Source organism: Triticum aestivum, chromosome 1A (genome assembly GCF_018294505.1).
Source record: "Triticum aestivum cultivar Chinese Spring chromosome 1A, IWGSC CS RefSeq v2.1, whole genome shotgun sequence".
Taxonomy (NCBI): Eukaryota; Viridiplantae; Streptophyta; class Magnoliopsida; order Poales; family Poaceae; genus Triticum; species Triticum aestivum.
The window spans coordinates 590,693,741-590,720,754 of record NC_057794.1 but is presented as its reverse complement, the minus strand read 5'-3'; the positions used below and the strand labels follow the sequence as shown (position 1 = coordinate 590,720,754).

General features: G+C 47.2%; 1 pseudogene; it reads left to right on the top strand.

Moving 5' to 3' along the window:
- On the top strand, window positions 1-23,907 carry LOC123059194 (disease resistance protein RGA5-like; annotated as a pseudogene).
- Window positions 23,908-27,014: the final 3,107 nt, after the last annotated feature.

Here is a 27,014-nt window from a genome sequence, read left to right as displayed (position 1 = left end):
ATGGCCGGCGGAATCGTGACCGTGGCGAGCGGGGTGATGAACCCCCTCATCGGCAAGCTCACCACACTCATGGGCGACGAGTACAACAAGTTCAAAGGGATCAAGAAGCAGGCGTCCTTCCTCCAGAAGGAGCTCAGCGCCATGAACGCCGCCCTACAGAAGCTTGAGCTCATGGATGACGACCTCGATCCAACCATCAAGGATTGGAGGGACCATGTCAGGGAGATGTCCTACGACATGGAGAACTACATTGATGATTTCATACGCCAATCTCAGGCTGTCAATGCCAAGGTGGGTTTTGTCAAGAAGACTGCTCAGCACATCAAGAAGTTGCGATGGCGTCTTCGGATTGCTGACCAGATGGAAGAGCTGAAGAACCTTGCAATAGAGGCGAATGCTCGGCGCCAAAGGTATAAGATTGATGATTGGAAGCCTTCCTCTAGCATTGTGGTTGTTGACCCTCGAATCCCAGCGCTCTACCAAGAGGCATCTACTCTTGTGGGAATTGATGGCCCAAGGGAGGAGGTTGCCACTTTGTTGTTGGATAATCGAAAGGATGTCAAGGTCGTGTCCATAGTCGGATTCCGCGGTCTTGGTAAAACAACACTTGCCAAACATGTATATTCAAAGATTGGATCACAATTCAACTGCAAGGCATACATTTCAGTTTCACAGAGGCCTGATATGACCGACCTCCTCAAAAATTTCCAATTGAAACTAGGGATGGAGGATCCCAAGTCATCTCGTGGCAAGGTTGACGACATCATCGAAGAGGTAAGAAAACATTTGAAAAATAAGAGGTATTACTTTGCATGGGCTATACTCTTGTTGTATTTCAGTTCAACAATTGGTTAACAACATTAATTCGTGTTGATTTTTCTTCCATCCGAAATGCACGTTTTCATTGTTGGTTCTTTGTGTGTATATGATAGAAACTGAAAAATCAGGAATAAAACATTTAGAGAAAATATTGTTGGAAATATGCCCTAGAGGCAATGATAAAATGATTATTGTTATATTTCCTCGTTCATGATAATTGTCTATTGTTCATGCTATAATTGTGTTATCCGGAAATCGTAATACATGTGTGAATACATAGACCACAACATGTCCCTAGTGAGCCTCTAGCTGACTAGCTCGTTGATCAACAGATGGTCATGGTTTCCTGACTATGGACATTGGATGTCATTGATAACGGGATCACATCATTAGGAGAATGATGTGATGGACAAGACCCAATCCTAAGCATAGCACAAGATCGTGTAGTTCGTTTGCTAGAGCTTTTCCAATGTCAAGTATCACTTCCTTAGACCATGAGATTGTGCAACTCCCGGATACTGTAGGAATGCTTTGGGTGTGCCAAACGTCGCAACGTAACTGGGTGACTATAGAGGTGCACTACAGGTATCTCGGAAAGTGTCTGTTGGGTTGGCACGAATCGAGACTGGGATTTGTCACTCCGTATGACGGAGAGGTATCTCTGGGCCCACTCGGTGATGCATCATCATAATGAGCTCAATGTGACCAAGTGGTTGATCACGAGATCATGCATTACAGTACGAGTAAAGAGACTTGCCGGTAACGAGATGAACGAGGTATCGGGATACCGACGATCGAATCTCAGGCAAGTATCGTACCGATAGACAAAGGGAATTGCGTACGGGGTTGATTGAATCCTCGAAATCGTGGTTCATCCGATGAGATCATCGAGGAGCATGTGGGAGCCAACATGGGTATCCAGATCCCGCTGTTGGTTATTGACCGGAGAGTCGTCTCGGTCATATCTGCGTGTCTCCCGAACCCGTAGGGTCTACACACTTAAGGTTCGGTGACGCTAGGGTTGTAGAGATATTAATATGCGGTAACCCGAAAGTTGTTCGGAGTCCCGAATGAGATCCCGGACGTCACGAGGAGTTCCAGAATGGTCCGGAGGTAAAGATTTGTATATAGGAAGTCCAGTTTCGGCCATCGGGAAAGTTTCGGGGTCACCGGTATTGTACCGGGACCACCGGAAGGGTCCCGGGGGTCCACCTGGTGGGGCCACCTATCCCGGAGGACCCCATGGGCTGAAGTGGGAGGGGAACCAGCCCCTGGTGGGCTGGTGCGCCCCCCATGGGCCTCCCCCTGCGCCTAGGGTTGGAAACCCTGGGGGTGGGGGGCGCCCCACCAGACTTGGGGGGCAAGTTCCCCCCTTGGCCGCCGTCCCCCCCTTGAGATTGGATCTCTTGGGGCCGGAGCCCCCCCTAGGGCCCTATATAAAGAGGGGGGAGGGAGGGCTGCGCACCCAAGCCCCTGGTGCCTCCCTCTTTCCCCGTAACTCCTCTCCCTCTCGCTGAGCTTGGCGAAGCCCTGCCGAGATCCCCGCTGCTTCCACCACCACGCCGTCGTGCTGCTGGATCTCCATCAACCTCTCCTTCCCTTGCTGGATCAAGAAGGAGGAGACGTCTCTCCCAACCGTACGTGTGTTCAAAGCGGAGGTGCCGTCCGTTCGGCGCTTGGTCATCGGTGATTTGGATCACGACGAGTACGACTCCATCAACCCCGTTCTCTTGAACGCTTCCGCTCGCGATCTACAAGGGTATGTAGATGCACTTCCCTCTCCCTCTTTGCTAGATGACTCCATAGATTAATCTTGGTGATACGTAGAAAAATTTAAAATTCTGCTACGTTCCCCAACAGTGGCATCAGAGCTAGGTCTATGCGTAGTTTCTATGCACGAGTAGAACACAAGTTGTTGTGGGCGTCGATTTTGTCAATTTACTTGCCATTACTAGTCTTATCTTGATTCGGCGGCATGAGGGATGAAGCGGCCCGGACCGACCTTACACGTACACTTGCGTGAGACAGGTTCCACCGACTGACATGCACTAGTTGCATAAGGTGGCTAGCGGGTGTCTGTCTCTCCCACTTTAGTCGGATCGGATTCGATGAAAAGGGTCCTTATGAAGGGTAAATAGAAATTGGCATATCACGTTGTGGTTTTGGCGTAGGTAAGAAACGTTCTTGCTAAGAAACCTATAGCAGCCACGTAAAAAATTTGCAACAACAATTAGAGGACGTCTAACTTGTTTTTGCAGCATATGCCGTGTGATGTGATATGGCCAAAAGGATGTGATGAATGATGAATGATATATGTGATGTATGAGATTGATCATGTTCTTGTAATAGGAATCACGACTTGCATGTCGATGAGTATGACAACCGGCAGGAGCCATAGGAGTTGTCTTAATTTATTTATGAACTGTGTGTCAACATAAACGTCATGTAATTACTTTACTTTATTGCTAAACCGTTAGCCATAGTAGTAGAAGTAATGGATGACGAGACAACTTCATGAAGACATGATGATGGAGATCATGATGATGGAGATCATGGTGTCATGCCGGTGACAATGACGATCATGGCGCCCCGAAGATGGAGATAAAAAAAAGGAGCAAAATGATATTGTCCATATCATGTCACTATTTGATTGCATGTGATGTTTATCATGTTTTTACATCTTATTTGCTCAAAACGACGGTAGCTTAAATGAGATGATCCCTCGCAATAATTTCAAGAAAATGTTCCCCCTAACCGTGCACCGTTGCGAAGGTTCGTTGTTTCGAAGCACCATGTGATGATCGGGTGTGATAGATTCGAACGTTCGAATACAACGGGTGTAAGCCAGACTTACACATGCAATACACTTAGGTTAACTTGACGAGCCTAGCATGTACAGACATGGCCTCGGAACACGGAAGACCGAAAGGTCGAACATGAGTCGTATAGAAGATACGATCAACATGAAGATGTTCACCGATGATGACTAGTCCGTCTCACGTGATGATCGGACACGACCTAGTTGACTCGGATCATGTATCACTTAGATGACTAGAGGGATGTCTGTCTGAGTGGAAGTTCATTAAATAATTTGATTAGATGAACTTAATTATCATGAACTTAGTCTAAAATCTTTACAATATGTCTTGTAGATCAAATGGCCCACGCTAATGTTGCCCTCAACTTCAACGCGTTTCTAGAGAAAACCAAGCTGAAAGACGATGGCAGCAACTACACGGACTGGGCCCGTAACCTGAGGATTATCCTCATAGCTGCCAGGAAAGCATATGTCCTTAAAGCACCGCTAGGTGAAGCACCTATTTTCCCAGCAGAACAAGACGTTATGAACGCTTGGCAGACGCTAGTGATGATTACTCCCTGGTTCAGTGCGGCATGCTTTACAGCTTAGAACCGGGGCTCCAAAAGCGTTTTGAGCAACACGGAGCATATGAGATGTTTCAAGAGCTGAAAATGGTTTTCGAAGCTCATGCCCGGGTTGAGAGATATGAAGTCTCCGACAAGTTCTACAGTTGTAAGATGGAGGAGAATAGTTCCGTCAGCGAGCACATACTCAAAATGTCTGGGTTGCACAACCGCTTATCTCAGCTGGGAGTTAATCTCCCGGATGATGCGGTCATTGAAAGAATCCTCCAGTTGCTCCCACCTAGCTACAAGAGCTTTGTGATGAACTTCAATATGCAGGGGATGGAAAAGACCATTCCTGAGGTATATTCAATGCTGAAATCAGCGGAGGTGGAAATCAAAAAGGAACATCAAGTGTTGATGGTTAATAAAACCACTAAGTTCAAGAAAGGCAAGGGTAAAAAGAGCTTCAAGAAGGACGGCAAGGGAGTTGCCGCGCCCGGTAAGCAAGCTGCCGGGAACAAGCCAAAGAGTGGACCCAAACCTGAAACTGAGTGCTTTTATTGCAAGGAAAACGGTCACTGGAAACGGAACTGCCCCAAGTACTTAGCGGACAAGAAGGCCGGCAACACCAAAGGTATATGTGATATACATGTTATTGATGTGTACCTTACCAGTACTCGTAGTAGCTCCTGGGTATTCGATACTGGTGCGGTTGCTCATATTTGTAACTCAAAACAGGAGCTGCGGAATAAGCGAAGACTGGCGAAGGACGAGGTGACGATGCGCGTCGGGAATGGTTCGAAGGTCGATCTGATCGCCGTCGGCACGCTACCTCTACATTTGCCTACGTGATTAGTTTTAAACCTCAATAATTGTTATTTAGTACCAGCTTTGAGCATGAACATTGTATCAGGATCTCGTTTAATACGAGATGGCTACTCATTTAAATCCGAGAATAATGGTTGTTCTATTTATATGAGAGATATGTTTTATGGTCATGCCCTACTGGTCAATGGTTTGTTCTTAATGAATCTCGAACGTAATGCTACACATATTCATAGTGTGAATACCAAAAGATGTAAGGTTGATAATGATAGTGCCACATACTTGCGGCACTGCCGCCTTGGTCACATTGGTGTCAAACGCATGAAGAAGCTCCATGCAGATGGACTTTTGGAGTCTCTTGATTACGAATCATTTGACACATGCGAACCATGCCTCATGGGTAAAATGACCAAGACTCCGTTCTCCGGAATAATGGAGCGAGCAACCAGCTTATTAGAAATCATACATACTGATGTGTGCGGTCCAATGAGTGTTGAGGCTCGCGGTGGCTATCGTTATGTTCTCACCCTCACTGATGACTTGAGTAGATATGGGTATGTCTACTTAATGAAACACAAGTCTGAGACCTTTGAAAAGTTCAAGGAATTTCAGAGTGAGGTTGAGAATCAACGTGACAGAAAAATCAAGTTCTTACGATCAGATCATGGGGGAGAATATTTGAGTCACGAATTTGGCACGCACTTAAGGAAATGTGGAATAGTTTCACAACTCACGCCGCCTGGAACACCACAGCGTAATGGTGTGTTCGAACATCGTAATCGCACCCTATTGGATATGGTACGATCTATGATGTCTCTTACCGATCTACCGCTATCATTTTGGGGTTATGCTATAGAGACTGCCGCATTCACTTTAAATAGGGCTCCGTCGAAATCCGTTGAGACGACACCGTATGAATTATGGTTTGGCAAGAAACCTAAGCTGTCATTTCTGAAAGTTTGGGGATGCGATGCTTATGTCAAGAAACTTCAACCTGAAAAGCTCGAACCCAAATCGGAAAAATGCGTCTTCATAGGATACCCTAAGGAAACCATTGGGTATACCTTCTACCTCAGATCCGAAGGCAAGATATTTGTTGACAAGAACGGATCCTTTCTGGAGAAAGAGTTTCTCTTGAAAGAAGTAAGTGGGAGGAAAGTGGAACTTGATGAAGTACTGCCTCTTGAAGCGGAAAGTAGCGCAGCTCAGGAAGATGTTCCTGTGGTGCCTGCACCAACTAGAGAGGAAGTTAATGATGATGATCAAGGTACTTCGGATCAAGCTCCTAGTGAACTTCGTAGGTCCACAAGGACATGTTCCGCACCAGAGTGGTACAGCAACCTTGTCTTGGAAATCATGTTGTTGGACAACGGTGAACCTTCGAACTATGAAGAAGCAATGGCGGGCCCAGATTCCGACAAATGGCAAGAAGCCATGAAATACGAGATAGGATCCTTGTATGAAAAGGAAGTATGGACTTTGACTGACTTGCCCGATGATCGGCGAGCCATAGAAAATAAATGGATCTTTACGAAGAAGATAGACGCGGATGGTAATGTGACCATCTATAAGGCTCGGCTTGTCGCTAAAGGTTATCGACAAGTTCAAGGGGTTGACTATGATGAGACTTTCTCACCCGTAGCGAAGCTGAAGTCCGTCCGAATCATGTTAGCAATTGTTGCATTCTACGATTATGAGATATGGCAAATGGACGTCAAAACGGCATTCCTTAACGGCTTCCTTAAGGAAGAATTGTATATGATATAGCCGGAAGGTTTTGTCGATCCTAAGAATGCTAACAAGGTAAGCGAGCTCCAGCGCTCCATCTATGGGCTGGTGCAAGCATCTCGGAGTTGGAACATTCGCTTCAATGAAATGATTAAAGTGTTTGGGTTTACACAGACTTATGGAGAAGCCTGTGTTTACAAGAAAGTGAGTGGGAGCTCTGTAGCATTTCTCATATTATATGTGGATGACATACTATTGATGGGAAATGATATAGAATTCTTGGAAAGCATAAAGGCCTACTTGAACAAGTGTTTTTCAATGAAGGACCTTGGAGAAACTGCTTATATATTAGGCATCAAGATCTATAGAGATAGATCGAGACGCCTCATTGGTCTTTCACAAAGTACGTACCTTGATAAGATATTGAAGAAGTTCAATATGGATCAGTCGAAGAAGGGGTTATTGCCTGTATTGCAAGGTGTGCGATTGAGCACGGCTCAATGCCTGACCACGACAGAAGATAGAGAAAAGATGAGTGTCGTCCCCTATGCCTCGGCCATACGGTCTATTATGTATGCCATGCTGTGTACCAGACCTAATGTAAACCTTGCCGTAAGTTTGGTAGGAAGGTACCAAAGTAATCCCGGCATGGAACACTGGACAACGGTCAAGAATATCGTGAAGTACCTGAAGAGGACTAAGGATATGTTTCTTGTTTATGGAGGTGACAAAGAGCTCGTCGTAAAGGGTTACGTCGATGCTAGCTTTGACACTGATCTGGATGACTCTAAGTCACAAACCGGATACGTGTATATTTTGAATGGTGGGGCAGTCAGCTGGTGCAGTTGCAAGCAAAGCGTTGTGGCGGGATCTACATGTGAAGCGGAGTACATGGCAGCCTCGGAGGCAGCACAAGAAGCAATCTGGGTGAAGGAGTTCATTACCGACCTAGGAGTTATTCCCAATGCGTCGGGCCCGATGACTCTCTTCTGTGACAACACTGGAGCTATTGCCCTTGCCAAGGAGCCCAGGTTTCACAGGAAGACCAGGCATATCAAGCGTCGCTTCAACTCCATTCATGAAAATGTTCAAAATGGAGACATAGATATTTGTAAAGTACATACAGACCTGAATGTTGCAGACCCGTTGACTAAACCTCTTCCACGGGCAAAACATGATCAACACCAGAACTCTATGGGTGTTCGATTCATCACAATGTAACTAGATTATTGACTCTAGTGCAAGTGGGAGACTGTTGGAAATATGCCCTAGAGGCAATGATAAAATGATTATTGTTATATTTCCTCGTTCATGATAATTGTCTATTGTTCATGCTATAATTGTGTTATCCGGAAATCATAATACATGTGTGAATACATAGACCACAACATGTCCCTAGTGAGCCTCTAGCTGACTAGCTCGTTGATCAACAGATGGTCATGGTTTCCTGACTATGGACATTGGATGTCATTGATAACGGGATCACATCATTAGGAGAATGATGTGATGGACAAGACCCAATCCTAAGCATAGCACAAGATTGTGTAGTTCGTTTGCTAGAGCTTTTCCAATGTCAAGTATCACTTCCTTAGACCATGAGATTGTGCAACTCCCGGATACTGTAGGAATGCTTTGGGTGTGCCAAACGTCGCAACGTAACTGGGTGACTATAAAGGTGCACTACAGGTATCTTCGAAAGTGTCTGTTGGGTTGGCACGAATCGAGACTGGGATTTGTCACTCCGTATGATGGAGAGGTATCTCTGGGCCCACTCGGTGATGCATCATCATAATGAGCTCAATGTGACCAAGTGGTTGATCACGGGATCATGCATTACAGTACGAGTAAACAGACTTGCCAGTAACGAGATTGAACGAGGTATCGGGATACCGACGATCGATTCTCGGGCAAGTATCGTACTGATAGACAAAGGGAATTGCGTACGAGATTGATTGAATCCTCGACATCGTGGTTCATCCGATGAGATCATCGAGGATCATGTGGGAGCCAACATGGTTATCCAGATCCCGCTGTTGGTTATTGACCGGAGAGTCGTCTCGGTCATGTCTGCGTGTCTCCCGAACCCGTAGGGTCTACACACTTAAGGTTCGGTGACGCTAGGGTTGTAGAGATATTAGTATGTCGTAACCCGAAAGTTGTTTGGAGTCCCAGATGAGATCCCCGGACATCACGAGGAGTTCTGGAATGGTCCGGAGGTAAAGATTTGTATATAGGAAGTCCAGTTTCGGCCATCGGGAAAGTTTCGGGTCACCTGTATTGTACCGGGACCACCGGAAGGGTCCCGGGGGTCCACCGGGTGGGGCCACCTATCACGGAGGGCCCCATGGGCTGAAGTGGGAGGGGAACCAGCCCCTGGTGGGCTGGTGCGCCCCCCATGGGCCTCCCCCTGCGCCTAGGGTTGGAAACCCTGGGGGTGGAGGGCGCCCCACCAGACTTGGGGGGCAAGTTCCCCCCTTGGCCGCCGCCCCCTTGAGATTGGATCTCTTAGGGCCGGCGCCCCCCCTAGGGCCCCTATATAAAGAGGGGGGAGGGAGGGCTGCGCACCCAAGCCCCTGGTGCCTCCCTCTTTCCCCGTAACTCCTCTCCCTCTCGCTGAGCTTGGTGAAGCCCTGCCGAGATCCCCGCTGCTTCCACCACCACGCCGCCGTGCTGCTGGATCTCCATCAACCTCTCCTTCCCTTGCTGGATCAAGAAGGAGGAGACGTCTCTCCCAACCGTACGTGTGTTGAACGCGGAGGTGCCATCCGTTCGGCGCTTGGTCATCAGTGATTTGGATCACGACGAGTACAACTCCATCAACCCCGTTCTCTAGAACGCTTCCGCTCGTGATCTACAAGGGTATGTAGATGCACTCCCCTCTCCCTCGTTGCTAGATGACTCCATAGATTAATCTTGGTGATACGTAGAAAAATTTAAAATTCTGCTACGTTCCCCAACAAATACACCTTTAGACATTCCGATTCAATATTCGTGTATTCTCCATCCAGTAACATAATGGCTAGGTATTATAAACACGTTAACCACATGTGCCTTTATCCATAAGAGCTTTTTTAAGGCTCTTAAATGCTTATGTGACCATATTTCCTAAATTGGTCTAAAGTTAGGCAAAGCTATGATTGTATTTCAAAATTGTTAATCTGAAGATCAATTTATGAGTTCACCGTTCTGAATTTTCTTGTCTATGCATGTGACATTTGTAATATATATTTTTACAATTATAGAGAAAAATATTGTAGGGATGCAATCATCAAAGAGCTTGATTGAAGTTCTGGTATACTTTCATCTATTGAACAAATTGCTAGGGTATATTAAAACATTTCTGGTACTGATGTATGCCTTTCCAAAAGATAATTCTTTCAAAAGAAAGGCACATGAATGCCTATGATATCCTTATGTGCTAAACGATCATATATTTTCATATGACTTTTCCTCCATTATGATAATTCATAGCTTCTCTAGAAGTTCCATGTAGGCCATTGGTGAAAAGAGTTTTTGCTATAACTATTTTGTCAACTAAAGTATGAATTTTCTATAATTATATTATAGTGTGAATAACCTCTGGAAACATTTCAACAGGTACCTTATGTTGTTGACGATGTGTGGGATGTACCAGCATGGAATATTATCAAGTGTGCTTTTCCAGAAGATGGTAATGGAAGTAGAGTACTAGTTACAACTCGATTGGAACATGTGGCTGGCACGGCCTGCCAGAATGACCGAGGGGGCATCTACAAATTGGAACCTCTTAGTGAGGAAAATTCAAGAATGTTATTGTTGAATAGAGTATTTGGCGATCCAAGCCCTGGACCTGCGCGCCGATGCTACCGGCCTCTCTCCCGAGGAGTGGCTCTCCTGCTACGACTTGGAAGATCAGCTCTCTGTCATCTACACAGATGAAGAGGCCTACTGGCATTTGCATGGTGCTCAGAAATGGGTCTTGAAAGGCGACACGAATATAGCTTATTTTCAGGCCATTGCTAATGGTCGTCGTAGGCGCAACACCATCCCTCTCCTTTGGGATGGTCCGACCCTCTTGCAGTCCCCCCGGGACATTTGGTCCCACGTCGACGGCTTCTATAGGGCCCTGTTCACGGCCGTCCTCGGAGCGGCTTATCTTTGGCCCTTGAATGCTGGTCCGGTGGCCAACTTGTTTCCAAACTTGAGAACGCGGCCCTGATGGCCCCCTTCTCAGAGGATGAGGTCTCGGCCGCCATCAAAGGCATGAATCCTACCTCGGCCCCTGGCCCGGATGGCCTTCTAGTCAAGTTCTTCCAAAGCTTCTGCAATGTGATCAAGCCAGAGGTCATGGCCATCTTCGACGAGTTCTATGTTGGGTCCATCGATCTCGGGCGCCTAAATTACGGGACGATCTCGCTCATTCCCAAGGTCCCTGGCGCTTCTGACATCCGTTAGTTTCGCCCAATCACGGTGATCAACGTGATCTTCCGGATTCTGGAAAAAGGGTACGCCAATAGGGTGACCCTGCTCGCGGACCAGATTACTCACCCCAACCAATCGGCTTTCATCCAAGGCCGTTATATTCTGGATGGGGTGCTGGTCCTTCACGAATTCCTCCATGAGGTCCGCTCCAAACACCTCAAGGCGGTCTTCCTGAAGATCGATTTCCATAAGGCCTATGACACTGTTAGCTGGCCCTTCCTTCGGGAAGTTCTTCTGCGAAAAGGCTTTGATGACCGTTGGGTGACGCGGGTTATGCAGATGATCTCGTGTGGGCACACCGCCATCAACATCAATGGGGAGATCAGTCCCTACTTCCCCACTTTCTGTGGGGTGAGGCAGGGCGACCCATTCTCTCCATTCCTGTTTAATATGGTGGTCGATGCTCTTGCGACCATTCTGGATAAGGCCAAGGCCGCGGGCCATATTAGAGGTATCACCCCCCACCTGACTGGGGGTGTTGGCATCTCCCTGCTCCAGTACGCTGATGACACCATTATCATGGTCGAAGGCTCGGATACGGACATCGCTAGCCTTAAATTCCTCCTCCTCTGCTTCCAAAAAATGTCTGGCCTTAAGATCAACTTCGACAAGAGTGATGTGATGGTGATGGGCTATTCTCCGGCTGAGGCCCTTGACATTGCCAACCGCCTCAATTGCCGCCTGGGCTCCTTCCCAACGACCTACCTGAAGGAAATATGCCCTAGAGGCAATAATAAAGTTATTATTTATTTCCTTATATCATGATAAATGTTTATTATTCATGCTAGAATTGTATTAACCGGAAACATAATACATGTGTGAATACATAGACAAACAGAATGTCACTAGTATGCCTCTACTTGACTAGCTCGTTAATCAAAGATGGTTATGTTTCCTAACCATGGACAAAGAGTTGTTATTTGATTAACGAGATCACATCATTAGTTGAATGATCTGATTGACATGACCCATTTCGTTAGCTTAGCACCCGATCGTTTAGTATGTTGCTATTGCTTTCTTCATGACTTATACATGTTCCTATGACTATGAGATTATGCAACTCCCGTTTACCAGAGTAACACTTTGTGTGCTACCAAACGTCACAACATAACTGGGTGATTACAAAGGTGCTCTACAGGTGTCTCCGAAGGTACTTGTTGGGTTGGCGTATTTCGAGATTAGGATTTGTCACTCCGAATGTCGGAGAGGTATCTCTGGGCCCTCTCGGTAATGCACATCACTTAAGCCTTGCAAGCATTGCAACTAATGAGTTAGTTGCAGGATGATGTATTACGGAACGAGTAAAGAGACTTGCCGGTAACGAGATTGAACTAGGTATTGGATACCGACGATCGAATCTCGGGCAAGTAACATACCGATGACAAAGGGAACAACGTATGTTGTCATGCGGTCTGACCGATAAAGATCTTCGTAGAATATGTAGGAGCCAATATGGGCATCCAGGTCCCGCTATTGGTTATTGACCGGAGACGTGTCTCGGTCATGTCTACATTGTTCTCGAACCGTAGGGTCCGCACGCTTAACGTTACGATGACAGTTATTATGAGTTTATGTATTTTGATGTACCGAAGGTTGTTCGGAGTCCCGGATGTGATCACGGACATGACGAGGAGTCTCGAAATGGTCAAGACATAAAGATCGATATATTGGAAGCCTATATTTGGACATCGGAATCATTCCGGGTGAAATCGGGATTATACCGGAGTAGCGGGGGGTTACCGGACCCCCCCCCCGGGGGTTATTCGGCCTACATGGGCCATAAGGGAGAAGAGGAGGGCCGGCCAGGGCAGGCCGCGCGCCCCCTCCCCCTAGTACGAATAGGACAAGGAAGGGGGGGGGGCGGCGCCCCCCTTTCCTCTTCCCCTTCCCCCTTTCCTTTTCCAACAAGGCAAGAGGGGGGAGTCCTACTCCCGGTGGGAGTAGGACTCCTCCAGGCGCACCCCAAAGGGGCCGGCCGCACCTCCCCCTCCCTCCTTTATATAGGGGGGCACCCTAGAACACACAAGTTGATCTTCGTGATCATTCCTTAGCCGTGTGCGGTGCCCCCCTCCACGATATTACACCTCGGTCATATTGTAGCGGTGCTTAGGCGAAACCCTGCGACGGTTGAACATCAAGATCGTCACCATGTCGTAGTGCTGACGGAACTCCTCCCCGAAGCTTTGCTGGATCGGAGCCCGGGGAGCATCATCGAGCTGAACGTGTGCCAAGAACTCGGAGGTGCCGGAGTAACGGTGCATGGATCGGTTGGACCTGGAAGACGTACGACTACTTCCTCTATGTTGCGTCAATGCTTCCGCTTCGGTCTACGAGGGTACGTAGACAACACTCTCCCCTCTCGCTGCTATGCATCACCATGATCTTGCGTGTGCGTAGGAATTTTTTTGAAATTACTACGTTACCCAACAGTGGTATCCTAGCCTAGGTTTTATGGTTTGATGTTATATGCACGAGTAGAACACAAGTGAGTTGTGGGCGATATAAGTCATACTGCTTACCAGCATGTCATACTTTGGTTCGGCGGTATTGTTGGATGAAGCGGCCCGGACCGACATTACGCGTACGCTTACGCGAGACTGGTTCTACCGACGTGCTTTGCACACAGGTGGCTGGCGGGTGTCAGTTTCTCCAACTTTAGTTGAACCGAGTGTGGCTACGCCCGGTCCTTGCGAAGGTTAAAACAGCACCAACTTGACAAACTATCGTTGTGGTTTTGATGCGTAGGTAAGATTGGTTCTTGCTTAAGCCCGTAGCAGCCACGTAAAACTTGCAACAACAAAGTAGAGGACGTCTAACTTGTTTTTGCAGGGCATGTTGTGATGTGATATGGTCAAGACATGATGCTGAGTTTTATTGTATGAGATGATCATGTTTTGTAACCGAGTTATCGGCAACTGGCAGGAGCCATATGGTTGTCGCTTTATTGTATGCAATGCAATCGCCCTGTAATGCTTTACTTTATCACTAAGCGGTAGCGATAGTCGTAGAAGCATAAGATTGGCGAGACGACAACGATGCTACGATGGAGATCAAGGTGTATCGCCGGTGACGATGGCAATCATGAAGGTGCTTCGGAGATGGAGATATGGCCATATCACATCACTTATATTGATTGCATGTGATGTTTATCTTTTATGCATCTTATCTTGATTTGATTGACGGTAGCATTTTAAGATGATCTCTCACTAATTATCAAGAAGTGTTCTCCCTGAGTATGCACCGTTGCCAAAGTTCGTCGTGCCCAGACACCACGTGATGATCGGGTGTGATAAGCTCTACGTCCATCTACAACGGGTGCAAGCCAGTTTTGCACACGCAGAATACTCGGGTTAAACTTGACGAGCCTAGCATATGCAGATATGGCCTCGGAACACGGAGACCGAAAGGTCGAGCGTGAATCATATAGTAGATATGATCAACATAGTGATGTTCACCATTGAAAACTAACCCATTTCACGTGATGATCGGTTATGGTTTAGTTGATTTGGATCACGTGATCACTTAGAGGATTAGAGGGATGTCTATCTAAGTGGGAGTTCTTAAGTAATATGATTAATTGAACTTAAATTTATCATGAACTTAGTACCTGATAGTATCTTGCTTGTCTATGTTGATTGTAGATAGATGGCCCGTGCTGTTGTTCCGTTGAATTTTAATGCGTTCCTTGAGAAAGCAAAGTTGAAAGATGATGGTAGCTATTACACGGACTGGGTCCATAACTTGAGGATTATCCTCATTGCTGCACAGAAAAGTTACGTCCTGGAAGCACCGCTGGGTGCCAGGCCTGCTGCTGATGCAACTGACGACGTTAAGAACGTCTGGCAGAGCAAAGCTGATGACTACTCGATAGTTGAATGTGCCATGCTTTACGGCTTAGAACCGGGACTTCAACGACGTTTTGAACGTCATGGAGCATATGAGATGTTCCAGGAGTTGAAGTTAATATTCCAAAAGAATGTCCGGATTGAGAGATATGAAGTCTCCAATAAGTTCTATAGCTGCAAGATGGAGGAGAATAGTTCTGTCAGTGAGCATATACTCAAGATGTCTGGGTATTGTAATCACTTGATTCAACTGGGAGTTACTCTTCCAGATGATAGCGTCATTGACAGAATTCTCCAATCACTTCCACCAAGCTACAAGAGCTTCATGATGAACTATAATATGCAAGGGATGGATAAGACAATTCCCGAGCTCTTCGCAATGCTAAAGGCTGCGGAGGTAGAAATCAAGAAGGAGCATCAAGTGTTGATGGTCAATAAGACCACTAGTTTCAAGAAAAAGGGCAAAGGGAAGAGAAAGGGGAACTTCAAGAAGAACAGCAAACAAGTTGCTGCTCAGGAGAAGAAACCCAAGTCTGGACCTAAACCTGAAACTGAGTGCTTCTACTGCAAGCAGACTGGTCACTGGAAGCGGAACTGCCCCAAGTATTTGGCGGATAAGAAGGATGGCAAGGTGAACAAAAGTATATGTGATATACATGTTATTGATGTGCACCTTACTAGAGCTCGCAGTAGCACTTGGGTATTTGATACTGGTTCTGTTGCTAACATTTGCAACTCGAAATAGGGACTACGGATTAAGCGAACACTGGCAAAGGACGAGGTGACGATGCGCGTGGGAAATGGTTCCAAAGTCGATGTGATCGCGGTCGGCACGCTACCTCTACATCTACCTTCGGGATTAGTATTAGACCTAAATAATTGTTATTTGGTGCCAGCGTTGAGCATGAACATTATATCTGGATCTTGTTTGATGCGAGACGGTTATTCATTTAAATCAGAGAATAATGGTTGTTCTATTTATATGAGTAATATCTTTTATGGTCATGCACCCCTGAAGAGTGGTCTATTTTTGATGAATCTCGATAGTAGTGATACACATATTCATAATGTTAAAGCCAAAAAATGCAGAGTTGATAATGATAGTGCAACTTATTTGTGGCACTGCCGTTTAGGTCATATTGGTGTAAAGCGCATGAAGAAACTCCATACTGATGGACTTTTGGAACCACTTGATTATGAATCACTTGGTACTTGCGAACCGTGCCTCATGAGCAAGATAACTAAAACGCCGTTCTCCGGTACTATGGAGAGAGCAACAGATTTGTTGGAAATCATACATACAGATGTATGTGGTCCAATGAATGTTGAGGCTCGTGGCAGATATCGTTATTTTCTCACCTTCACAGATGATTTAAGCAGATATGGGTATATCTACTTAATGAAGCATAAGTCTGAAACATTTGAAAAGTTCAAAGAATTTCAGAGTGAAGTTGAAAATCATCGTAACAAGAAAATAAAGTTTCTACGATCTGATCGTGGAGGAGAATATTTGAGTTACAAGTTTGGTCTACATTTGAAACAATGCGGAATAGTTTCGCAACTCACGCCACCCGGAACACACAGAGTAATGGTGTGTCCGAACGTCGTAATCGTACTTTACTTGATATGGTGCGATCTATGATGTCTCTTACAGACTTACCGCTATCGTTTTGGGGTTATGCTTTAGAGACGGCCACATTCACATTGAATAGGGCACCATCAAAATCCGTTGAGATGACACCTTATGAACTGTGGTTTGGCAAGAAACCAAAGTTGTCGTTTCTTAAAGTTTGGGTCTGCGATGCTTATGTGAAAAAGCTTCAACCTGATAAGCTCGAACCCAAATCGGAGAAATGTCTCTTCATAGGATACCCAAAGGAGACTGTTGGGTACACCTTCTATCACAGATCCGAAGGCAAGACATTCGTTGCTAAGAATGGATCCTTTCTAGAGAAGGAGTTTCTCTCGAAGTGAGTGGGAGGAAATTAGAACTTGATGTGGTAACTGTACCTGCTCCCTTATTGGAAAGTAGTTCATCACAGAAACCGGTTTCTACGACACCTACACCAATTAGTAAGGAAGTTAATGATGATGATCATGAAACTTCAGATCAAGTTGTTACTGAACCTCGTAGGTCAACTAGAGTAAGATCCGCACCAGAGTGATATGGCAATCCTATTCTGCAAGTCATGCTACTAGATCATGATGAACCTACGAACTATGAAGAAGCGATGGTGAGCCCAGATTCCGCAAAATGGCTTGAAGCCATGAAATCTAAGATGGGATCCATGTATGAGAACAAAGTGTGGACTTTGGTTGACTTGCCCGATGATCGGCATGCAATTGAGAATAAATGGATCTTCAAGAAGAAGACTGACGCTGACGGTAATATTACTGTCTACAAAGCTCGACTTGTTGCAAAAGGGTTTCGACAAGTTCAAGGGATTGACTACGATGAGACCTTCTCACCCGTAGCGATGCTTAAGTCTGTCCGAATCATGTTAGCAATTGCCGCATTTTATGATTGTGAAATTTGGCAAACGGATGTAAAAACTGCAATCCTGAATGGGTTTCTGGAGGAAGAGTTGTATATGATGCAACCAGAAGGTTTTATCGATCCAAAGGGAGCTAAAAAAGTGTGCAAGCTCCCGCGATCCATTTATGGACTGGTGCAAGCCTCTCGGAGTTGGAATAAACGCTTTGATAGTGTGATCAAAGCATTTGGGTTTATACAGACTTCTGGAGAAGCCTGTATTTATAAGAAAGTGAGTGGGAGCTCTGTAGCATTTCTAATACTATATGTGGATGACATATTACTGATTGGAAATGATATAGAATTTCTGGATAGCATAAAGGGATACTTGAATAAGAGTTTTTCAATGAAAGACCTCGGTGAAGCTGCTTATATATTGGGCATTAAGATCTATAGAGATAGATCAAGACGCTTAATTGGACTTTCACAAAGCACATACCTTGACAAAGTTTTGAAGAAGTTCAAAATGGATCAAGCAAAGAAAGGGTTCTTGCCTGTGTTGCAAGGTGTGAAGTTGAGTAAGACTCAATGCCCGACCACTGCAGAAGATAGAGAGAAAATGAAAGATGTTCCCTATGCTTCAGCCATAGGCTCTATCATGTATGCAATGTTGTGTACCAGACCTGATGTGTGCCTTGCTATAAGTTTAGCAGGAAGGTACCAAAGTAATCCAGGAGTGGATCACTGGACAGTGGTCAAGAACATCCTGAAGTACCTAAAAAGGACTAAGGATATGTTTCTCGTATATGGAGGTGACAAAGAGCTCATCGTAAATGGTTACGTTGATGCAAGCTTTGACACTGATCCGGACGATTCTAAATCGCAAACAGGATACGTGTTTACATTAAACGGTGGAGCTGTCAGTTGGTGCAGTTCTAAACAAAGCGTCGTGGCGGGATCTACGTGGATGAAGGAGTCTGGATGAAGGAGTTCATATCTGATCTAGGTGTCATACCTAGTGCATTGGGTCCAATGAAAATCTTTTGTGACAATACTGGAGCGATTGCCTTAGCGTAGGAATCCAGATTTCACAAGAGAACCAAGCACATCAAGAGACGCTTCAATTCCATCCGGGATCTAGTCCAGGTGGGAGACATAGAGATTTGCAAGATACATACGGATCTGAATGTTGCAGACCCGTTAACTAAGCCTCTTCCACGAGCAAAACATGATCAACACCAAGGCTCCATGGGTGTTAGAATCATTACTGTGTAATCTAGATTATTGACTCTAGTGCAAGTGGGAGACTGAAGGAAATATGCCCTAGAGGCAATAATAAAGTTATTATTTATTTCCTTATATCATGATAAATGTTTATTATTCATGCTAGAATTGTATTAACCGGAAACATAATACATGTGTGAATACATAGACAAACAGAATGTCACTAGTATGCCTCTACTTGACTAGCTCGTTAATCAAAGATGGTTATGTTTCCTAACCATGGACAAAGAGTTGTTATTTGATTAACGAGATCACATCATTAGTTGAATGATCTGATTGACATGACCCATTTCGTTAGCTTAGCACCCAATCGTTTAGTATGTTGCTATTGCTTTCTTCATGACTTATACATGTTCCTATGACTATGAGATTATGCAACTCCCGTTTACCGGAGGAACACTTTGTGTGCTACCAAACGTCACAACGTAACTAGGTGATTATAAAGGTGCTCTACAGGTGTCTCCAAAGGTACTTGTTGGTTTGGCGTATTTCGAGATTAGGATTTGTCACTCCGAATGTCGGAGAGGTATCTCTGGGCCCTCTCGATAATGCACATCACTTAAGCCTTGCAAGCATTGCAACTAATGAGTTAGTTGCGGGATGATGTATTACAGAACGAGTAAAGAGACTTGCCAGTAACGAGATTGAACTAGGTGGATACCGACGATCGAATCTCGGGCAAGTAACATACCGATGACAAAGGGAACAATGTATGTTGTTATGCGGTCTGACCAATAAAGATCTTCGTAGAATATGTAGGAGCCAATATGGGCATCCAGGTCCCGCTATTGGTTATTGACCGGAGACGTGTCTCGGTCATGTCTACATTGTTCTCGAACCGTAGGGTCCGCACGCTTAACGTTACGATGACAGTTATTATGAGTTTATGTATTTTGATGTACCGAAGGTTGTTCGGAGTCCCGGATGTGATCACGGACATGACGAGGAGTCTCGAAATGGTCGAGACATAAAGATCGATATATTGAAAGCCTATATTTGGACATCGGAATCATTCCGGGTGAAATCGGGATTTTACCGGAGTACCGAGGGGTTACCGGAACCCCCATGGGGGTTATTGGGCCTACATGGGCCATAAGGGAGAAGAGGAGGGCCGGCCAGGGCAGGCCGCGCACCCCCTCCCCCCCTAGTCCGAATAGGACAAGGAAGGGGGGGCGGCGCCCCCCTTTCCTCTTCCCCTTCCCCCTTTCCTTCTCCAACAAGGCAAGAGGGGGGGAGTTCTACTCCCGGTGGGAGTAGGACTCCTCCAGGCGCACCCCAAAGGGGCCGGCCGCACCTCCCCCTCCCTCCTTTATATACGGGGGCAGGGGGGCACCCTAGAACACACAAGTTGATCTTCGTGATCGTTCCTTAGCCGTGTGCGGTGCCTCCCTCCACGATATTACACCTCGGTCATATTGTAGCTGTGCTTAGGCGAAACCCTGCGACGGTTGAACATCAAGATCGTCACCATGCCGTAGTGCTGACGGAACTCCTCCCCGAAGCTTTGCTGGATCGGAGCCCGGGGAGCGTCATCGAGCTGAACGTGTGCCAAGAACTCGGAGGTGCCGGAGTAACAGTGCTTGGATCGGTTGGACCGGGTAGACGTACGACTACTTCCTCTACGTTGCGTCAAGGCTTCCGCTTCGGTCTATGAGGGTACGTAGACAACACTCTCCCCTCTCGTTGCTATGCATCACCATGATCTTGCGTGTGCGTAGGAATTTTTTTTGAAATTACTACGTTCCCCAACACTACCTGGGAACGCCCATTAGTGACTCTCGGCTTACTGTGGCGGACCTTCGTCCTGCGGTGACCAAGTTGCAAACACGCATTGAGCCTTGGCAAGGTCGGTGGCTCTCGAAGGTGGCCCGGACGATTCTCATCAACTCCTCGCTCTCTAGTCTCCTCCTATTCCTTATGAGTTTCTACAGCCTCCACGAGACCCTCCATCACGAGATTGCCAAAATCCAGTCGCGCTTCTATTGGGCTGGGGACAATAACAAACAGAAGTATCATATGGTTAGTTGGCCCGACATCTGCAAGCCCCGGGAGCAGGGAGGCCTTGTCATCATGTGCTCGAAGCGCATGAACATTGCCCTCCTCTCCCGCTGGCTCTGGCGTATTTCACAAGGGCATGGAGGTCTGTGGTTAGACATCATCCGGAATAAATACCTGCGTGGCCAGCCTCTGGCCTTCTGCCAGCGTTCGGGTGGATCCTAGTTCTGGCAATCGGTCATCCAACTTCTCCCCGTCCTCCGCATTGGGACTTCCATCTCGGTCGGCTCAGGCTCAGCGACCTTGTTCTGGTTTGACCGATGGGCGGGTGATGCTCCCTTCGCTGCCCGCTTCCCGGACCTCTTCTTCATCGCCGTCGCCCCTACAACTCAGTTCAACAGGCCCTTATTGACTTAGGGCGCCTCGTGTTCCGGAGGCCATTTGGGCCTCAGGAAGTGGCCGCTTGGCATGAACTTCTTGATTGTATTGCTCTTCATGAACTGTCAGTTGATGCGGGCCCGGATGAGGTTCGATGGCGCCTCGAGACCTCGGGACAATTCTCCACCAAGTCCCTTTACGTGGCTATCGCCCCATCCTCCGCCCCGCCGCCCCTCCAGGCGGTCTGGTACATTCGCCTGCCCCTCAAAATTCTCATCTTCATGTGGCAATGGATCCGTGGCCGGCTGCCGCCTGGAGTTGAGGTCCGCAAGCGCAATGGCCCGGGCTCCGGCCTCTGCCCCCTGTGTGATACCCCCGAAGACTCTAACCACATCTTCTTCTCCTGCGTGTCTGCTCAGTTTGTTCGGAGCTGCTTTAGAGAGGCGGTTGGTGGGGATTGGTGCCACTCCAACTTCTCCGACCTACTCGCCGAGCTTCAGGCCTCGCCGTCGCCATCTCTCCCCATTAGGTGGCTTGAGATTGGGGCCCTCGCGTGGACGCTCTGGACTATTCGCAATAAGCTTGTGATTCAGCACTCCCCTCTTTGACGCTCTACTGACGCTTTCTTCAAACTGTCTGGTTACTTGCAGCTCTGGCGGCCGCTTAGCCGCCCACGGGACCGGGATACCATCTCCGCCTTCATCGCCGATCTTCGCTCGATGGCCGTCCGCCTGTCGCCACCACCACCGCCACATCCGCCTGAGCCTGATTAGTCGTCTGTTTGCTCTCCGGCCTTAGCCCCGGCTGAGCCTATCTTTTATGTCGTGTGTGTTTTGGGCTTGTTGAGTTGTGCCCTCAGCAGTACCTTTGGACTTCTCTGTTGTGCGTCTTGGGTGTGTGTGTCTGAACTAGTCCTTGTATGTGCTCTTGGCGGTTTGCTTTATTTATAAAGCGGGGCGAAAGCCTTTTTTGGTAATAGAGTATTTGGGTCTGGACATGGTTGTCCACCGCAACTTGAAGAACTTATGGCTTAGATTTTGCGGAAGTGTCATGGATTGCCACTTGCAGTTATCACAATCTCTAGCCTATTAGCCAATGAAGGGAAATCAAGGAAGGGCTGGGAGAGTATAAGAGATTCTTTGGGTGCCCAATCTCCCACAACTCCCACAATGAACAGATGAATGATATATTAAACCTTAGCTATATGCATCTTCCTGCTCATCTTCGGGCATGTTTTTTGTACTTTGGTATGTATCCTGAGGATAGCTTGATTGTAAGGGATGATCTGATTCGGCAATGGACAGCTGAAAGCTTTATCAGTAATTTATATGTGCAAGATCAGGAGGATATTGGCATGAATTATTTCAATGAGCTTGTCAATAGAAGCATGGTTCAACAGTTTGAATTAGACAATGGACAGATCATGTGTTCAGTACACGACATGCTGCTTGATTTGATCCTAAGCAAGTGTGCTCAAGACAACTTTGCAAGTGTGGCATACAGTTATCAAGACATGACAAAATTGCATGGCCGCGAATACAAGGTTCGTCGATTATCTCTAAGCTCCATGGCTGGTTGTGGGGCAACATATGGCTCAAATATTGTTGTTAGCATGTCACAACTTCGATCATTTACACTGCTGAGAAACTCCATGCCTAATCTTCTGTTATTCAAGTATGTCCGGGTGCTTAGAATTCGTCAAACCATGGAGACGAGGAGAGCCTTGACCTCACTGCTATTGGCCAATTGTTTCAACTGAGGTACTTGTATGTTTCAGGACCATCTGTCATACATCTCCCCGCTGAACTTCACAGGCTTGTTTACTTAGAGACACTTGACATACTTCGTACACGGTGCATGAGCATCCCCTCAGATATGGTCCACATGCCCCGCTTGTTCTATCTTGGTATAAAGATCGGGGAGATGCTGCCTGAATGGATAGGGAATATGAAATCACTGCGCAGTCTGGAAATATGGCCTGACTATGAAAGCAAGGAGAGGAACTTGAATGTGATGAAGGGTATTATGGGCCTCCGCAAGTTGACTGATCTAAGGGTACTGACGATAGACGTGAAGTCTTTGGAGAAGCCGGAAGTTGATGCTTTGGCCTGCTCCATTGGAAAGCTTTGTAACCTAAAATACCTTCGGTTGGTTGGGAGATGTATCGAAGGCAGCCGGTTGGGCTCATTATCCAATCCTTTGCAGCAGATCGAGCAATTTTATGGGGGTATATGGTGTTTCCCTAGAGTTCCCATATGGATGTGTGGTCTTTATTGCCTTCGCATCATCGAGTTACAGGTGGAGGAGACGTCAACTGAGGAGGTTCATCTTCTTGGAGAGCTTCCCTCCCTCGTCAAACTCAGCTTTCGGTCGTCACACATCCCTAAAGAAAGGGCTATGCTGGGCAGGAGACTATTCCCGATTGTGGAGCACTTCGAATTTCAGTCCGAGGAAGATGCTATGGTGTACCTGGGGTTCGAGGCAGGAGCCATGCCCAACCTACGAACCCTCGGTCTCGGTGACAAGAAGTGGGACGGCAGTATACCAGTCGGCTTGGAGCACCTGTTATGCCTTGAGAAGATCCAACTGCATGGTGCCTACTCCGGTGATGATGCCATAGTGTCTGCATTCAGGAACGCCTTGTCGGTGCACCCCAACCACCCTTCCATTGAACACTGGCATCGAGAAGACTCCGGTCATGTTATGCGGCCTGCGATTCAGCCACCTTCGTGATGAGCCAAAGAAGGTAGTAGCAGCTTAACAGAAGGAAGAGGCTTTTGCTAATGTTAATACTGGATATCTTTCCCTGGAAGTGGCCCTGGCCTATGTTTCTTCCGGTAGATGTTTTAGAGTCGACAGTGTACTGTAACGCGGAAGTGTTAATTCGTGCCAGTCGTTATGTAATCCTAGAAGCAATTAGACATAGCAATTTTAATTCCATATGTACGGGAAATATGACTATTGGTTAGCACATTTTGTAATATAAGTTACTCCCTCTGTTCCAAAATAGATGACTCAATTTTGTACTAACTTTGTACTAAAGATAGTACAAAGTTGAGTCATCTATTTTGAAACGGAGGGAGTACTTCGCTTGCCACTTAGCAGATATATTTTCTAATTCGATTCATTGAATTCCACCAATAAGCTTCAATTCCTTTCCTGATGCAAAACCTACAGTACCTTTCCTATTTGACCTGAGAATTGTTGCTAATACACAATTCTTACTAGCACTAGCATTTACTCTGTCCTGTGAGCGGTTGAGGTTAATTATGTACTTGTATGCATGCTGAGAACTGGTTCCAAATCTGGGATGATGGAACTAGTTTCCAACCTGGGACTTTGTTCCTGTTGTTCAGTATTATATATGTTTGGGTCCATGTTCGTGTAGAAAACTATAGGATTGCTGAATATTATGTTGTGTATGTTGTTGTATTGATCTGACCCTGGTAGGGGTATATATAAAGTACATGAGGGGTAGAGACTTGGAGTGCAAGGTAAGTAATACATTGTTTAAACCTATTCGATCTCTATCTCCTTATCTCTATCTTTAAACCCAATATGTATTCTAACATTCCCCCTCAGTCATAGCGGGAGTGAAGCGGACGATTACGACTGAATTTGAAGTCTTGCTCTTTTGTCGTCTTCTCCGCTACGCCATCATCAACTACGTCTCGTCTCTGATAGGTCAGCAGTTAAGGTGGTGACTGTGTCCCCTTTTGGTGCCTTCCTGCCTTCTCCTCTATTCCCTCCCGCAGTCACAGCGGGAGTGTCGTGGACGCAAGTGACGAGGCGGACGCTGTTGACTGAAGTTGTTGCCGATGAGTTGTTGTAGACGTAGCAATTAATGTCGAGGTAGCCGATCATGATGATGTAGCCGTGGTCGAGGTAGTCATGGTCGATGGTGTGGTCATCGTGGATGATGAAGCCGCACAAAGCCGGAGGCGCAAAAAAATGCGCTATGACGGAGCTGCAGACGTGGACGATGCACCTTGCGGATGTCAGAGGGTGCCGTCGGTGATGAATCCACCGATTTTGCCAAGACCGGAGGAAGCCCATCGAGCACACATCGGTTTTGCCAGAACCGTGTGGCCGTGTAGGGTCATCACTGTAGTGACGCTGTGTCGATGCAGTCGTGCCGTCGTAGATGACGCGGAAGATGCCGTCGTCGTGATGCGGTCATTGCCGTCGTCGAGGTCACGCCTTGCAGAAAAGTCTGTCAGAGGACGCTAGGTGTCCATCTTGTGGACGAGGCGGCGGCGACGGTGTGTTGACGATGATGCTGGTGAAGACCATGTTGATGAAGACCTTGGCGATGAAGTGTCGGCTATGGCGTTGCAACAGCGTGTCGACCATGATGTCGCTTGAAGGCGTCCCTCCACGGTGACGAAGTGTCGATGTCGTGCTGTGCCGAAGAAGTATGTTGGCTCATAGCCCGGCGTAGTCGTACAGGTTGATGTCGTTTGGCTCGGGGCGTGGAATATTGATGCAGATCACTCGGTGTAGATCGATGTGTCGGCTTGGTGTAGACGGCATGACGGCGCACGAGTGTCGTCAGTTTGATGGAGTCGGCTTGGTGGAGACTGCGTCCGTGCGTGTGCCTTGAAGTCGAAAACCTGCAGGCCCTCCCGGTGTCCGGCGCCGCGAGCCTGCTCGATGAAGATGTCTGACGTGCGGCCAGGTGCTGTGGTCATCGGCCAGATCAGATCGCGATGATGATTGTTCCCACCCGCGGATCGCAGAGACCGGCATGGCGTTGCTTTTCGATCGTTGCAGAAGGCCCGTGGCTGTAGTCCAAGGCTCCATCCAATGCGCGTACGCATGGGCGTCTTGGTGAGTTTTGCCATGCACTTATGCATGTGCACATGGCCGTGTTCCTTGCTGCTCCTTGCGCGCATGTAGTCGATGCAGATCGGGGCTCGGTGCAGATGGTTCGATCCCTCGATGCAGTTTTCTGGCGCAGTGCAGACCGGTCGGTGTAGTCGTTCGGCTCGATGATGTACTTGCTGCAGATCGCTCGATGCAGCGGCTTGGTGTAGGTCGCTCGGTGTAGCTGGGCTGTCCTCAGCCGATGGAGGAGACTGGATGTGCGGTGCCTTGATCCTGCCACCCATGCGCGCGATCCCTGGAGGTCGATGCAGCAGTACGTGAGCGCAGTGTGTGCATCATCCGCAGGAGGGAGTCCTTGCTTGCTGAGTTGATGAAGCCGGTCGGTGGAGGCAGGAGCCCTGGCTGCGCGGGTCAACGTAGATGGGATCGCATCTATGTCGCCGGCTGGTGTTGACGCGCTCGTATGCGTGGCCGGCTGCTGATGGCGCGTGGTGTTGATGTAGATCGCGCCGGGGAGGTGCTGGCCAGAGGCGGTTGCCGAGCCGAGGAAGATGCGCCTGGCGGTGGATCGAGTTGCACCGATCTGTACAATTTCTCACTAGATTTGAGGGTCGTTAGATTTGTTGGCTAAAAGAAAGCAATCTGAGAAACTTTGGAAACTAAATTGATCTAATCTAAGGAATTGATCTATTCTACGAAGTTGATCGACTCTTTGACGATCGAGTGCCGCGCCCCCGGGGAGAGAAGATTAATCTCCCCGGAGGCGGCGCGCTGCGGAGGTGGTGGAAGGTTCTAGAATCGGCGTCGTGAAACTAACCGCTCTAATACCATGTAGAAAACTATAGGATTGCTGAATATTATGTTGTGTATGTTGTTGTATTGATCTGACCCTGGTAGGGGTATATATAGAGTACATGAGGGGTAGAGACTTGGAGTGCAAGGTAAGTAATACATTGTTTAAACCTATTCGATCTCTATCTTCTTATCTTTATCTTTAAACCCAATATGTATTC